This window comes from Muscardinus avellanarius, assembly GCF_963383645.1.
Source record: "Muscardinus avellanarius genome assembly, chromosome: 16".
Classification (NCBI taxonomy): Eukaryota; Metazoa; Chordata; class Mammalia; order Rodentia; family Gliridae; genus Muscardinus; species Muscardinus avellanarius.
In genome coordinates this window covers 44,525,011-44,542,141 of record NC_137802.1, presented here as the reverse complement: position 1 = coordinate 44,542,141, position 17,131 = coordinate 44,525,011, and positions in this window count along the sequence as shown.

Genomic DNA, 17,131 nt, shown 5'->3' with positions numbered 1-17,131 from the left:
GCTCTGTCCTCAAAGCCTCCAGTCTGGCCAGTGGGTCTGGTCCGGCTTTCTTGGGGGACTGTGCCTTGCTCACCTCCCGGGACAGGCTGACTGGGGAACCAAACAAAGGGGCAGACGGGTGGGCTGAGGCAGGGGACGCAGGTGGAGGGCCAAGCGGGGCTGGCTCCTGGCTCCACGGAGCCCCTACACTGTGGGCCACGGTGAGCTCAGGCTTCCTGCCAAGCCCAGGTGGAGCGAGCCTGCTCCCCGCACTGCCCCGAGAGGCAGCCATGAAGCAGGTTCCGAGGGAAGTGGGTGTGTGGGCGACAGGGCTGCCTCCCAGGACCACCCATAGTGCACAGTGTGAGCTCTCCCTTCCAGAGTCCTCAGCCTCGCAACAGCCTGCTTTTCGGAGTGCAGGTGTTTGCTGGTCCTGGAACCCAGGGCGCTCGCAGGCCAGGCCACTGAGCTGCACCCGGGCCCTGAGACAGCCTTCTCCATGCCCCTGTGCCCCTGCCTGCCTTCACTGGGGCTGCAAGGGAGGAAGGAGAAGAGCGGGGCCGCCAGCCAGGAGGGGAGAAGGCACCAGCCTTGAGTTTTCTGGAAGGAGGACGAGTGGCAGGAATGACCAGCCTGCCCGGCCACCCACTGCTCCAGGCCTGGCCTGAGCCTCCCGACCATTGCTAGATGGAGCCACTGCCCTGCTGTCTGAGGCACGCCCGGGCACAGCACAATCCAGTACAACCCGCCACAGCCCTGTTTACAGTCCGGCCCAGCTCTCTGCCCTCACAGTCTTTTCCTGGCATCAAGTGCAATGTATTCATTTCCTGTGGCCACTGTAACAAGTTACCACAACGTGGTGGTTTAAAATAACACACATTTATTCTCTGGTGATTGGAGGCAGGAAATTCTAAATGAGACCCCCAAGGGGAAAGTCAGGGTGTCAGCAGGGCTGTGCCCCCCAGAGACTCTAGGGGAGTATAGTAGGGTGAGTGGTGACCCCCAAAGAGATATATTCAGTCAAGTCCTTGGAACCTGTGGGTGGTACTTTCAGAAGGAAGAAAGAAAGAGAGGAAGGAAGGAGAAAGGGAAGAGAGAGGAGCCATCACACACAGCCAAGTGTGTAGTGAGGTCAGGGGTGTAAAGAGTGGGCCCTAAATGCAATCGCAGCGCCCTTACGAGACAAACGCCAAGACGACAAAGAAGTAGGGATGAGGTTGATCATGGAAAAGGATTTTAGAACAATGTGACCATCAATCATAGGATGTTGACAAGCTGAGTGGGGGGCACACATACCTGTAATCCCAGGATTTGGGAGGCTGAGACTGGAGGATTGAAGGTTGGAGACCAGCCTCAGCAATTTAGTGAGATCCTGTTTCAAAATTAAATTAAAAGGGCTGGGGATATAGCTCAGAGGTAGAAAGCCATCTCTGGTAACACACACACACACACACACACACACACACACACACACACACACACACGGACGTCGATAACCAGGGGAGGTTGGAGGTGATCATCAGAATCTCCCCTGGAGCTGGAGCTGGTGGTGCATGCCTGTAATCCCAATACTTGGGAGACTGAGACAGGAGGATCACAGGTTCAAAGCCAGCTTTGACAACTTAGTGAGGCTCTCAGCAACCTAGTGAGATTCTGTTTCCAAATAAGAAATAAAATCAGACGGGTATAGCTTGAAGGTAGAATGTCTCTGGGTTCCATTCCCAGTGTGTGTGTGTGTGGGGGGGGGGTTCTTCCCTGGAGCCTCCAGAAGACACATGATACTGCTCACACATTTATTTCAGACTTCCAGTCTCTAGAGTACATTTCTGTGGTTTTTCTTTTTCTTTTCCTTTTTCTTGCTTGCTTGCTTGCTTTCTTGCTTTTTTGCTACTAGAGATTGAATTCAAGGGCATTCTGACTGCAAGCTACACCCATAGCCCTATTTTTTATTCTTTATTTTGAAACAGGGTCTTACTGAGTTGAAGAGGGCCTCACTCTTAGCTGAGGCTGTCTGTCTCGCGATCCTCCCGTCTCAGACTCTAAAATGCTGGGATTACAAGCGTGCGCCACTACACCCGGCTTCCTTTTTTTATTTTTTTATTTTGAAACAGAGGCTCACTCAATTGCAGAGGCTGGCTTTGAACTTGTAAACTTCCTGTCTCAGCCTCTCAAGTACTGGGATTACAGGTCTGCACCTCCGCACTTGGCAACTTTGCTTTGTTCTAAACCACCAAGTTTAAGATCACTTGTTACAGTAGCCACAGAAAACAAACATAGTTAAGAATGTTTTCTTGCCTGTTTCTGCTTCCAGAGAAATGGCCGCCCGCATTGCTTGGATAATAGCTCCCCAGGCATCTTCAAAGCCAACTGGGAAGCATCTTTTCTCCTCTCTGACCTGTCTCCCTCTTAGACCGTCACAATTACTTTGAGCCCACCCGGATAACCCAGGCTAATGCTCCGATCTCAACAGCCTTAGCGTAACCCTATCTGCAAAGTCTTTCTTCCTAATGAGGTAGCTCACAGACTCTGCGGTCAAGGATGGGACGCAGTCGGGGAGGAGCACAGTAGTTACCTACAGTACTCAGGGCCAGGGTGCGAGGGGCTTTTAGGATCTTGCCTCCAGAGGTTACCATTAAGACCTGAGGGTCCCCAAAATCTGCCAAAAGATTCAGCAGACTGTTGAGCTGTGCTCTCTTTCTTCCAAAAACCTTATCCCCCCCCCTTTCTTGGAGCCCCTTTGTTGTTTTTTGTCTTGTTTTTTGTTTTTGTTTTTTGTGGGTCTGAGGATGGAACCCAGGGGCATCCGACCTCCGAGCTACTGCCCCTGCCCTATTTTTTATTCTTTATTTTGAAACCGGGTCTTGCTGAGTTGCAGAGGGCCTCACTAAGTAGCTGAGGCTGTCCGCGAACCGCGATCCTCCTGTCTCAGCCTCCCGAATGCTGGGATTATAAGCGTGCAGCACCACTCCCGGCTCTCTTCTTATTTCAAAACAGGTTCTCACTAAGTTGTTGAGAGTCTCACTAAGTAGCTGGGGCTGGCTCTTAACCTGTGATCTTCCTGTCTCAGCCTCCCAAGTACTGGGATTACAAGTGTGACCCACCACGCCCAGCTGGGAGCCCCTTTGAATGGGATGGCAGAGATGCTAAGGGTCTTCACATTCCTTAGCGGCTCCACCACACCCCAAAGCCCTCAGCTCTGACAAGCAGCCCTCCCCTGGCTCCACACTTGCCTAGCACCCCCACCGCCATGCTCTGATTCCTTTCCTTCCTTCCTTCCTTCCTTTCTTTCCTTCTTTTTATTTTTATTTCTAATTTTTTTTTAAGTTGTGGAGGACCTCACTAAGTTGCCAAGGCTGGCTGTAAACCTGCAATCCTCCTGTCTCAGCCTCCCAAATTCTGGGATTACCGGTGTGCGCCACCATGCCCAGCTTGGAGACTTTTGATGAGGGAGATCTGTGCAGCGCCCGTACCTGCGGCACTTATGTGGTGGGGAACGCAGCCAGGGAATGTGGTAAAGTAGAACTCGGCCCAGAGGAGGTGAGGAATAAATAATGTTTGTCAGAGCCGGGTGTGGTGACGCGCACCTATAATCCTGGTACTTGGGAGGCTGAGACGGGAGGATTACAGGATCAAGGCCAGCACGCAGTAAATTAGTGAGACCCTATTTCAAAAAAAAAGAGGAAAAATAGGACTGGGGGTGTAGCACAGAGGTAAAATGCCCTGGGCTCCATCCCAATAACACACACGTACGCGCGCGCGCACGCACACACACACACACACACACACACACATCAAAACAGTGTGGGCGCTCATAGGTGGTCTCCATAACTCCAATGGGGGTCATGGAAGATTTCTGAAAATGGCACGTGAACCAGGACCCAACAGATGAACAGGAGTGAGCCGGCCAGAGAATAGGACGGGTGTGAGGCAGAGTCTGACAGGTCCCAGGGCCTGGCAGCTGCCCAGGAGGGCGTGGACTGTGTTGCAGGGGCGACGGTGGGAGAGGAGCCGCGGCCACCAGCAGCCAGCTCCAGGGGCCCTTGGGTTGCGTGAAGGGCAGTAGCGTAGGCGCCCCTCCCTACAAGCAGCGCCTCAAGTTTCCTTTGGGGAATGTAATCCTTTCCTCTCCCCAGCCATGTAGTAGAATAATCAAGACACGATGAGCCTCGAGCATTTATTTCCTTTTTGTGAGTAAAATTCATCCTGGATGGAGGGACGGGTGGGTGGGTAGAGAGATAACAGATTGTTAAACGTTTACACCGCCGCAGACGTGGAGATGTGACTCAGGCTTCAAGTCCTGCTTTGCACATCCTGCTGGGCTCCCTGAGTATTTCCTCCCAGCCAACAGCAGAGTTGTTTATTTAAGGAGAGTGGTGTCCCTCCCTTCCGGCATCAGGGACAATTCGATTGGGAGGCTTTGTCGTGTGAAGTGTGACAGCGTGAAACTGCACACGAGCCACGGCGCTCATAGGACGAAGCCAAGAGCTTCGGCGCGCACGGCTCCAGCTCTGCGAGACTCTGGGCAGGACGATGCCGAGCAGAGAAAATGAACGGAGCAGGACTCACAGCGGTGCCCGGAGTGACTCACTTTCTGGAAGAGGAACGCATGATGCTCAGGGTGGCTGTTGCAGCCTTGCTGGCTGGAAGACTGGCTGGGGTCTGCACAGACCTCCCCCCCTGATTTTTTTTTTATTTTGAAACAGGATCTCAACTAAGTTCCTGCATGCTGGCCTTCATCCTGCAATCCTCCTGTCTCAGCCTCCCGTGCTAGGGAAGGCAGCCCATGGATGGGGTGTGTGTGTTTGTGGCATCCAAAAAAAAGTTTTGGTTTGTGTTTTCTTGTGATACCGGGGATCAAACCCAGGGCGTTCGGCTTCCAAGCTACAGTCCCAGATCTTTTTTTTTTTGCTTTGTTTTGTTTTGAAACAAGGTCTTGCTAGGTTGATGAGACTGGTCTTGAACCTGCGATCCTTCTGTTTCAGCCTCCCAAGTACTGCGATTACACATGTGCACCCCCATGCCTGGCTCCAACAAAAATGTTTTTTTTTTTTTTTTGGTGGTACTGGGGTTCCTGGAAGCCCTTCTACCTCCAGGCTATACTCCCAGACCTATTATTACATTTTTTATTTGGAAACAGGGTCTCCTAAGCCAGCACACGGCTGGCTTCGAACCTGCGTGATCCTCCTATTTCTGCCTCCCAAGCGCGGGTATTACAAGCGTGCGCCACCACGCCCGGCATGCTTGTTTGTTTGTTTATTTGTTTGTTTTGCGGGTCTGGGGTTGGAACCCAGGGGCATTCGACCTCCGAGCTACACTCCCTGACCTATTTTTTATTCTTTATTTTGAAACCGGGTCTCACTGAGTTGCAAAGGGCCTCACTAAGTAGCTGAGGCTGTCCACGAACCGCGATCCTCCAGTCTCAGCCTCCTGAATGCTGGGATTACAAGCGTGCGCCACCATGCCTGGCTAACATGTTTTTTTTTATTTTTATTTTTTAAGGATCGATTTATTTTGGAGAGGGAAAGTAGACTTGTAAGTCAAAGGCAAAGGCGGAGTTCGCAGGAAAACTAATGAGAGCTGTTGCTTGTCTAACCAAAACCATTCCTACCTCCTTGCTGATAAGACTCCAATTTGTCTTGGAGGCAGCGCCCTGGGCTCTGAGGGGCTCCTGCGGGCAGAGGGCAGGAAAACACTGGTGTCTCACGCCTCAGGGGAAGCAATGGCCTCAGGAGCAGGACCTCAGGGAAAGCCTGCAGAGGGAGCCCTGAGAAAGGCTTCCTCCTTTTCTAGAAAGAGCTGCTGCCTCCCCCAACCCGCCATGTAGTGGAGCTCTGCTAGGCTGTGCTGTGACCCTGAGGAGAGACCAGGCAGCCAGGCCAGGAGGAGGCGATGCTCCCTCAGAGCGCCCTGGGGCAGCCAGATCCCTGCGGAAGCAGGGACAGAAGAGCCTGGGGTTGACTGGGAGGGGAGGCGGTAACTGCTGGAGAGAATGACACTGGGGGCCGTAATGCCGGAGCTGGAGAGCAGCCAGCTCAAGTCATGGTGTGGCCATCACCACTCTGGTTCCAGAACATTCTCATCACCTCCGAAGGAAACCTGTTACGCATTAGCAGTCATTCCCAATTCCCCTCTCCCTCACCCTCACCCCCAGCCTCCAGAACCGCTGTCTGCTTTCCGTGTCTGCAGGTCTACCTGTTCCTGACATTTCACATCAGTGGAACCGAACAGCAGTTTTGTATCTCACTCCTTTGGTGGAGGGTAGCGTTTTCAAGGTTCATCCACGCTGCAGCATGTGTCAGGCCCTCGTTCCTTTTTTACAGCTCGATACTATTCCACTGGGTGGACATACCACACTTCCACCTCATTTGAAAGACCTGGAAGGCAGTGGAGTCTCTGTAGCAGGGCATAGGAAGGAAAGTTTGGGGGCTGCAAAAATGCAGCCGGAAGGACAAGTGACGCTGATAGCCCCAGGGAGGCGCTGCAGTCCCCTGTCTTACACACCTGCTGACCTACCCCATCTATGTTTTTTCCCAAACCTGCCCTGCGGATTTGAGGTGCTGGAGGGTGAGAGTTGTGGGCCGGATGCTGGGCTGGGGCCCAACAGCCTCAGGCCATTAGGAGTGAGATTTTTTTAGCCTCTGGCCTCTCTGATCCATCAGAGCTGTCACTCTGTGCGTGTGTGTGTGTGTGTGTGTGTGTGTGTGTGTGTAACTGGGCATTGAATCCAGGGACATCCTACCTCTGAATTACACCCCCAGCCCTTTTTATTTTTTATTTTGCTCAGGATTTTGCTAAGTTGCTGAGGCTGGCCTCAATCCTGGAATCCTCCTGTCTCAGTCTCCCATGTACTGGGATTTCAGGTGTGCACCACCATGCCCAGCGGTCAGGGGCCACCTTTAGAGGACACAGGAGGGCTCCTGGTGTGGCAAGGGAGCCGTGGGTTGGCGCAGCCTCACTGCAGCGCCCACCCGGGGCTCCCCCGCTGCCCAGCAGGGGGCGCTGTGCCGGTGCAGTTCCAGGAGGTTAACTCAGCAGGCTCCTTTGAACTGCCACCTCACTGCCCTGTTTACTTCCTCCTCTTGCTTTGCAAATAAGTATGGACTTTTCCCAGCTGGGGATGCAGCCAGTGCAAAGGCATTTGAACATTTTAGATTTTTTTAACTCTGATTCAAGGTCAGGTGAGTGGCTCGAGCCTATAATCCCAGCTACCGGGGAAGCTGAGGCAGGATGCTCACAGGTTCTAGGCCAGTTTCAGCAATTTAGGAAGACTTGATCTCAAGATAAAACTTTAAAAGATGTGGGGGCATATCTCAGTGGTGGAGTGCCCCTGGGCTCGATCCCCGACACCAGGGGGAAAAAAGATGACACAAGAACTAAATAATAAACTTGTTTGGGAGTAATATTAAGGTCCGGGAGAGGACTGCTTCCCTAGTTCCTCTTATGGAGACGTGTGTGCGGGTGATGAGTGGGTAAGAGGAGGGGTCTGTGGTGCAGCGTGGGGAGGCGCTGGACCGGCTCTGCAGAGCTGAGAAGGGGCCTCTGCCTGGTGAGAGGCCCTCGAGGGGCGACCTGGCCTTCGGGTATCTCAGGCTGTCACATGACTTGGAAGGCAGAGCTGGAAACCCAGCTGCACAGAATCCTCTGGGGCTTTTGATTCCTGCCGCACGTGGCTGACGCTCCAGTGGCCCCGATTTAACTGATGGGGCCGGCGGGCACTTAGATTTTGGCTTTCTTTGTGTTAGTGGTGTTGAGGATTGAATTCACAGACTGCATGGGCAGTCTACCTCTGAGCTACACCTCCAGTCCCATTTTCATTCTTTTACATTTTTATTATTTATTTATTTATTTTTGGGTGGTACTGGGGTTCCTGGAAACCCTTATACTTCCGGGCTATACTCCTAGACCTTCTCTCTATATCTATATCTATTTCTATCTATCTATCTTTTTAAACAGGGTCTCCTAAGCCAGTGAGGCTGGCTTCGAACCTGCGCGATCCTCCTGTCTCAGCCTCCCAAGCGCGGAGATTACAAGCGTGCGCCACCACGCCCAGCTGATTTTTATTTTGAAGCGGGTTCTCACTAAGTTGTGAAAGGCCTCACTTAGTTGCTGAGGCTGTTCTGGAGTCTGCAATCCTCTTGTCTCAGCCTCAGTACTGGGATTATAAATATGCACCACCACCACCCCTGGCCCTCAGCTCTTTTTATTTTTTATTTTGAAACAGGGTCTTGCTAAGATGCTGAGGGTCTTGTTAAGTTGCCGAGGCTGGCTTCGAACCCGTAACCCTCCTGTCTCAGCCTCATAAGTACTGAAATCACAGGCATGCAGATGCAGAAGCAGGCTTGGAAATGACTCCTCCAGGCGACTAATGCGCAGACAGCGTAGAGCCTCTGGCTATGGGGTAGAGCCTGGGGGTGCACGAAGAGGCGTGGGCCAAGGATTCGGTCTTGACCTCCCCCACGTGTAATATCTGGGTGCCAGGGGAAACTTCTGGAAGGGAAGCAGGGGCGTGGTGGCGCACACTTGTAATCCCAGCACGTGGGAGGCGGAGACAGGAAGATTGCAGATTCGCGGCCAGCTGCGACAACTTGTGAGGCCCTCAGCGACTTAGTGAGACCCCGTTTCAAAGTAAAGAATAAAATAGGGCTGGGGATGGAACCCGGAGACACGCACACAAAAAGAAAACCAGGAGAGGGGACCATGGCAGAGGCGGGGCAGAGCCGCCCAGGGGATCGAATGATCAGCAGATCACCGCTGCAGAGAGATCAAGCGACCAGGGACGAGGTGTCTCATTCGGGGCCCTGGCAGTCTGAGGCGGCTGGGGAGACCAAATGCGGGCTGACTCTGGAGGTGAGGGAGGCCCGACTTGGGTGGGGAATGTGTGGGCGGCGGGGAGCCATCCGGGGATTTGTTTGGGGTTGGGAGAGAGCAGTGTCCAGATGCTGATGGAGATGAGCCAGGGGCGAGGAGGTGGTGAGTATTGGGGAAAGAGAAATCATAACTGATGGACTCAGGTTCGAAGAAGGCGGAGGGAAGGGAAGGGCTGGGATCCAGGACGCTGTCGTCAGCTTTGACCTTAGGAGTCGGATCGAGGCCGGGTCTGGAGGCGGCTGGCGCTCTTGGGTGCTGAGGACCATCGCCCACACCTGGCCCTCTGTGGCGGGGGGTGTGCACCTTCAAGGGCAGAGTCACCGTCCCCGTGATGAGTCAGCTGGTGAGGGCTAGCCGCGTTCTGTCCTGTCTAGCTTCTCCAGTGGTGGCTGGGTGTAAGGTCAGTCGGCCAGTGTCCACACCACAGCTTGGACCCTTGGAAAGGAGGCAGGGAGGCTGAAGCCGGGCCTGAGCCTCCTGGCCCGAGCTTCCGTGCCCAGTCAGGCCCTGCCTTACTAGAGGGTCTTTGCACTGGGGAAGAGGCTCAGACACAGTGACTAAGGATTGAGGGATGTGGCTCTGTATGATGTCCCCTGGGCCCTTGACTCCCTCCTTGTGAAGCCCCAGAGGGGAGGGGATTAGTACTAAGACTGAGCACTGAGCCCTCATCCCAGTGCCCAATACCTCCTACCTCAGGGGAGGGGGCCTTTGCATCTCTGATCCTCTTGTTTCTTTATTTGGTACTGGGAAGACCCCTGGGGGCATTCTACCTCAGAGCCATACCCCCCCAGCACTATTTTTTATTGTTTTTTGAAACAGGGTCTCACTGAATTGCAAAGGGCCTCATTAAGTAGCTGAGGCTGTCTGCCAACCATGATCCTCCTGTCTTCGCCTCCCAAATGCTGGGATTACAAGCATGTGCCACCACGCCCGACTACCCTCAGACCTTTTTATTTTTACTTTATTTTTAATTTAATTTTATTTTGGTACTGGGAATTGAACTCAGGGGCATTCTACATCTGAACTACACCCCCAGCTCTTTTATTTTTATCTTATTTTATTTTTATTTTTTATTTTTTTGGTGGTACTGGGGTTCCTGGAAGCCCTTCTACCTCCGGGATACACTCCGAAACCTATTTTATATTTTTTTATTTGGAAACAGGGTCTCTTAAGCCAGCACGGCTAGCTATGAACCCGCGCGATCCTCCTGTCTCCGCCTCCCAAAAGCGGGGATTACAAGCGTGCGCCACCACGCCCGGCTATTTTATTTTTATTTTAAAACAGGGCCTCACTAGGTTGATGAGAGTTTCACTACTTGCCAAGGATATCCTCAAACCTATGATCCTCCTGTCTCAGCCTCCCAAGTACTGAGATTACAGGTGTGCACCACCACACCTGGCTATTTGTTTTTCACTTTGAAACTGGGTCTCACTAAGTTGCTGAGGCTGACCTCGAACCTGCACTCCTCCTGTTTCATCCATGATCCTCTTGAACCTGAGGGCACAGTGGTCTTTTTTTGTGTGTGTGGTACTGGGGTTCCTGGAAGCCCTTCTACCTCTTGGATACACTCCCAAGGGCCACACTCCCAGACCTATTTTTTACTTTTTTTAATTTGGAAACAGGGTCTCTTAAGCCAGCGCGGCTGGCTTCGAACCTGCATGATCCCCCTGTCTCCGCCTCCCAAGCGCGGGGATTACAAGCGTGCACCACCACGCCCGGCCAGCCACAGTGGTCTTGGTCAGGAGATTCAAGGTCGGTCGAGGCCTATGGGTTGAAAAGTCGGTGGAGGTGTAGAGAGGAGGACTCCCTTCCGGCCACTTTGCCCTCGGCTTTTCCTTCTTCCTACAGCTCACGGGGAGTCAGGAGCGAAGCCTCTCAACTCTGGGGAGCACTTCCTCCCCTGCCACTCATGATGCCACCTGCAGACTCAGGGTTAGAGAAGCGCTGCTCTGGGCCGCTCACTGGCAGGAAGTCCTCAGGTCCCTCGTGCTGTATGGGCCTGGAGCGTTCTCTGCTCTCCTGTGTGTCCCGCAGTGCCCCAAACGCTCCAGGGCCAACACAGCCACTGTTCCTCACATTTGCAGTTTGCTTGCTGTGAGCTAGAGCAGTGGTTAGTCAGTGTATTTCCTGGGGCTTAGCTCTTCACTCAGAAGCACAGGGGCTCCTCCCTGCCACTCTACCTCCTAATACCCACACAACACAGAGCGCAGCTGGGCGCACGCCTGTAAATCCCAGTACTTGGGAGGCTGAGGTAGGAGAGTTCCAGGTTCAAGACCAACCTCAGCTACTATACAAGACCCTCAGCAACTAAGAAAGACCCTGTCTCAGCCGGGAAGGTGGCTCACGCTTGTAATCCCAGCATTTGGGAGGCTGAGACAGGAGGATCCGGGTTCGCAGCCGGCTGCAGCTACTTAGTGAGGCCCTTGCAACTCAGTGAGACCTGTTTCAAAATAAAGAATAGCCGGGCATGGTGGCGCAAGCTTGTAATCCCTGCGCTTGGGAGGCGGAGACAGGAGGATCGCGCTGGTTGGAAGCCAGCCTTGCTGGCTTAAGGGACCCTGTTTCCAAATAAAAATATAAAATATAAAATATAAAATAGGTCTTGGAGTATAACCCGGAGGTAGAAGGGTTTCCAGGAACCCCAGTACCACCAAAAAAAAAAAAAAAAAATAGGGCTGGGGGTCTGGCATTCTACCTCTGGGTTCTATCCTCAGTAACACACACACACACACACACACACACACACACACACACACACACACAAAATCCCCAAAAAACAAAAACAAAAAAAACCCCAAAAGAAAGACCCTGTTTAAAAAAAAAAAATAGGGCTGGGAGTGTAGTTTGGAGGTAGAATGCTTCTGGGTTCAATCCCCAGTATCAACAAGAAAACAAAGAATCTTGCTGGGTAAAATATGGAAATATGGGAACCACTAATCATCTTCACAGTACTGTCCCCCAATCCCTCACAGGCCTTCCCTTGAGCACCGCTGGAGGCGCTGACCTAGAGAACAGTCCCAGTCCTCCTCTCTGGCAGCGCTGGCGTCTCCGCCTCCTGACCGGCCTCCTCCGCGGACCCTGCACGCCCGTTCCACTTGCATCTTCTCTCCAACAAACTCCCCCGCGGCTACTGACATAAAGCATTTGACTTGTTCCCGAGCCTGTGAGTCAGGAGTTTGGACAGAGTTCAGCTGAGCAGTTCTGCTCTTTGTGACATTATCTGGAGCATTCGCTCGACTACATTCAGCAGGTGGCTGGGCCAGACTGGAAGGTCCAGGAAAAAGCATTCGACGTGGTGCCTGGTCCATGGATCCTCCAAGTGGCTAGCGGAGCGGTGGTCTCAGGCTAGTTGGACTTCTTTCATGGTGTCGGCTTCCGAGAGGGAGAAGCACGGAAGCAGTGACTTGGAAGCTGGTCTTGGTCAAGATCGATTACGGGACCAGCCAGATTCAGGGGAAAGGGAAATACAGCCCACCTCTCTATTGAAGAAATGTCAAAGCATTTGCCTCCGAGACCTAACTTGGCATTAATTGAACCAGATATGAGAGCCTCAGGCTGTTTCTTTTTTTAATAAATTTTATTTTTATTTATTTGCTTTGGTACTGGGAATTTAACCCAAGGGTGTTCTACTTCAAAGCTTACACTCCCAAGTCCCCCCTTTTTTGCGGTGCTGGGAATGGAACTCAGGAGCATTCTACCTCTGAGCTACACCCTCAGTCTTATTTTTTATTCTTTATTTTGAAACAGGGTCTCACTGAGTTGCGGAGGGCCTCACTGAGTAGCTGAGACTGTCAGCGAACTGCGAGCCTCCTGTCTCAGCCTCCCGAATGCTGGGATTACAAGCGTGTGCCGCCACACCCAGACTTTTTATTTCTTATTTGGAAACAGAGCCTCACTAAGTTCCAGAGGGCCTCACTAAATTGTGAGGCTAGCTTCAAACCTGTGATCCTCCTGTCTCAGCCGCCCAAGTACTGGGATTACAAGCGTGTACCACCATGCCCAGCTCATGCTTATCTTAAAATTTGTCCCAGACCACCAGCATCTTTTGTCTTATGAGACAGATCAAGGATTCCAGACGCTGGGGTCAGTTCTTAACCACTCTGGTCACCCAAGTCTCTCTGGGTATCTTTTTTTTTTTTTTTTTTTTCGGGTCTGGGGATGGAACCTAGAGGCATTTGACCTCCAAGCTACACCCCCTGCCCTGTTTTTTTTTTTTATTCTTTATTTGAAAGAGGGTCTCACTAAGTTGCAGAGAGCCTCACTGAGTAGCTGAGGCTGCTCACAAACCACGATCCTCCAGTCTCAGCCTCCCAAATGCTGGGATTACAAGCATGTGCCACCATGCCAGTCTTGGGTATCATTTTTTAAAAAACCTTTTTGGGAGGCTGAGAGAGGAGAATCATAGGTTTGAGTCAGCCTCAGCAACTTAGCAAGACCCTCAGAAACTTAGTGAGAACTTGTTTCAAAATAAAAAATACAGGAGGAGAGGGGTAAGAGGGTGTAGGTCGGTGGTGGAACACTCCTGGGTTGAACCCACAGTACCCAAAAAAAAAAAAAAAAAGTGTGAGAGAGACTTAAAAAAAAACTTAGTTGGGCTTGGTGACACATGCTTGTTGAGACAGGAGGGTCTGGGTTTGAGGATAACCTCAGTTACTTAGTGAGACCCTCCGCAACTTAGGGAAACCCTGTTTCAAAATAAAAAATAAAAAATCAGGCTGGGGTTGTAGCTAAGAGGTAGAATGCCCCTGGGTTCTATTGCTAGTGCTGCAAGAAAAAAAAGGAAGAAAGAAAAAGAGAAAGAAAGAAAGAAAGAAAGAAAGAAAGACAAGAAAGAAAAGGAAATTCAGTTCCTGTTACAAAGTAAAACAATAAGCATAGCTTTTTTTTTTTAAGATTTAAAGAAGTTTATTAAAAAGATAGAAATACAGAAAATAGTTACAGCCCCATGCCAAAATGGCATGAGGCGGGAGGGTGGTCCGGGCCAACTCACCACTCCCCCGCTCTTTTTTTTTTCAGCTCTGGGGTTGGAACCCAGAGGCATTCCACCTCTGAGCTACACCCCCAGCCCAATTTCTTATTCTTTTTTTTTTTTTTTTTTTTTGAGACAAGGTCTCACTGAGTTGTAAAGGTCCTCACTGAGTAGCTGAGGCTGTCTGTGAACCGTGATCTTCCTGTCTCAGCCTCCCAAATGCTGGGATGGCAAGCTTGCACCACCATGCCTTTTTTTTTTTTTAAGATCCCTAATTTTCTGCCCCCATCCTAGTCCCACCTTTCCCATACAAAATGCCTGCTGCAGACATAGAAACCCGCCCTGCTACAAAGGAGTGGCTACAGCCCAGGCTGAGTCAGGGCTCGGCACAGAGTCCCACAGCGCTGTGTCAGTACCAGAGCTCCAGGACAAGAGTCCACGCTGGAAACCATGGGACGAGCCCAGCTGCAGCAGCCACTGAGATGGATGAAGAACCAATGAGTCAAGTCAGACAGAGCCAGGGTGAAGAGAAGGCGGGGAAGGCTGCAGCCCAGCTGGGGCTTTGACAGGTTAGCTGTTACTCCAGCCACTGTCCCTCTGTCACCAGACGTCTGCAGAGCCACACCTCAGGTGCTGACCTAGCTTGGGGGAAGTCGCGGTGGAGCGCTTATCTCCTTAGCTCAGCAAGCACAGTAGCTGCTGAGCAATTCAGTGTCCAAGGGGAAACTGTCTCCATCATGCAAGAAAATACACAGACCCCCACTGTATAAAAGAAGAGTGAGGGACAGAGCTCAATGAGGCAGGGGTGGAAGGTGAGGACCTAAAGCTGCTCACGTTACACGCAGTGTGGAAAATCCGGGCTCTGAAGACCAACAGTAATGCTGTATGCTGTGACACAATGAACAACACAACCGTTTGAAATTTAGGACTTTTCGAAGTTTGGTTTGATAAGTCAGTGATTAACAGAGAATATTGGATGAGGTGGGTATGGTGGCACATGCCTGTAATCCCAGTACTTAGGAGGCTGAGATAGGAGGATCAGAGGTTTGAGGCCAGCCTCAATAATTTAGGAAGACCCTGCTTCAAAATTAAAAGAGTTCCTGCTTTTTGTTTGGTTTATTAGAGCCGGGTTTGGTGGTGCACGCTTGTAATCCCAGCATTTGGGCGGCCATGACAGAGGATCGGGGTTCAAGGACAGCCTCGGCTACTTAGTGAGGGCCTTTGCAACTCAGTGAGACCCTGTTTTAAAATTAAAAAGACTAGGAACAGCCAGGCGGGATTTCTCGGCGCAGGGAGTATCTAAAGCTCCCAGTGGCTGAGCTCAGCACACGCTGCAGGCACTCAGAGTGGAACTCAAAACCAAGAAGAAATACGCCAGCCTCACAGCCGAGGGCGTAGCAGCAGCGCCATATTGCGACCGGTGGCAGCAGCAGTGAATTCACCGAGTCCAGTACAACTACATCTGCGTACTCAAGAACAGTGAGTCAAATTGCGGGCCACAGAGGAGAAATCCCAGTACTGTACTCCCTGGGACCTGACCCAGTGGGAGAGGGGCGGTGGCAGTGATATCACACCATAGGAGAACGTGCAACCTGGCACCCCCCACAGTCTAAAGCAGCCTCTATCGACTCTCTGGGTCGGAGCCTCTGTGATACAACCCAGTAAAGGAGTAGTGGGGTCAGAGATACTACAGACTCGAGATCCAGAACACCTTAAGTGAAGTCATAGTGACCCAAGGGAAGAACCCAGAGAAGGCACAAACTTCCGAAATCATGGGAAAGAGGAATAACACTGGAGCAATGAATGCCCACAACCCCACAACATCAGAACCTGATAAAACAGAAAATCAGAGATTTCTAGAAGATCAAATCAGGAAAATAACTGTAGAAATAATAGAGGTGCTTCGAAAAGAACTCAGAGAGAGCCAAAAAGAAATAAAGGATGCAATTAATGAAGTAAAGGCCTCAATTCAAAGCACGAACAACCGATTAGACCACATGGAGAACAGAATCTCGCTCTTAGAAGATGATCATTCCAAAAATGAACGCATAGTTTCTAATCTAGAAAAAAATATCCGACAGCAGGAATCTGATATTGAAGAAATATGGGCCCATTTTAAGAGAGCTAACCTAAGAATAATTGGAATAGAGGAGGGAAAAGAAAGTGATACCAAAGGGATCAACAATCTCTTCAAGGAAGTAATAGCAGAAAATTTTCCAAACATAGAGCAAGAGGTTGATACACAGGTCCAGGAAACTTATAGAACTCCCTTTAAACAGGATCGGAGAAGAGGATCCCCACGCCACATAATTGTCAGAATGACCAATGTGGAAGCCAAGCAGAGAATCTTAAAGGCAACAAAAACAAAGGGCCAAGTGGCATTCAGAGGCAAACCAATTAGAATCACTCCTGACTTCCCAAACCAAGTCATGAGAGCCAGAAGGGCTTGGAGTAACATATTCCAAACTCTGAAAGAAAACAACTTCCAGCCAAAAATTTTCTACCCAGCAAAACTTTCTATCAAATTAGATGGAAAAATAAGAAGCTTCCATGACAAACAGAAACTGAAGGAATTTATGTCTTCAAAACCAGCGCTAGAGAAAATACTCAAAGAGATTAACTACAAAGAAGAAATAGGTAACACACACCAGAACCAGAGAAACAAGATTTTTCCATCCAACAGACAACTAAGATTGGTTATCTGTGGAGATTCATTATTTATGTTAGTCTTTTACCTATCTCTAAATTGTATTGTTTGCCTTTATTGTTGTTAATTTTTAGGATTTCTAGTTGGAATATTAATATACCTTCAGATATTGCATTTGGAAATATTTTATCCAATTCTATTAGTAACTTTTAACTCTGTTTACATTGTCTTTGGATATACAATATTTTTTTTCATTTTTTAGGGAGTTTGTATACTCTTCTGTTGCCTGTGCCATAGAAATCATATCCAAGAAATCACTGCCAATTTCAATGTTGTGAGGTTTTATGACCCAGATTTTCTTCTAAAAGTTTATAGTCTTAAGATTTATATTTAGGTCTTTTATCTATTTTGAGTTAATACTTGTATATGGGATTAGGTAAGGGTCCAATTTTATTCTTTTCCATGTAATTATTATTTTTCAACAATATTTAGTTAAAAGATTATTATTTCCACCACCAAATGTTCGTGGAAACCTTGTCAAAAATAGCTTGACAATATAGGGAAGAATTTAGCTCTAGGCTTTTATTTAACTCCAATGGTTTATATATCTGCCTTTAGAACAGTACTACACTGTTTCAATTATTGTATCTTTATATGGTTTGAAATCA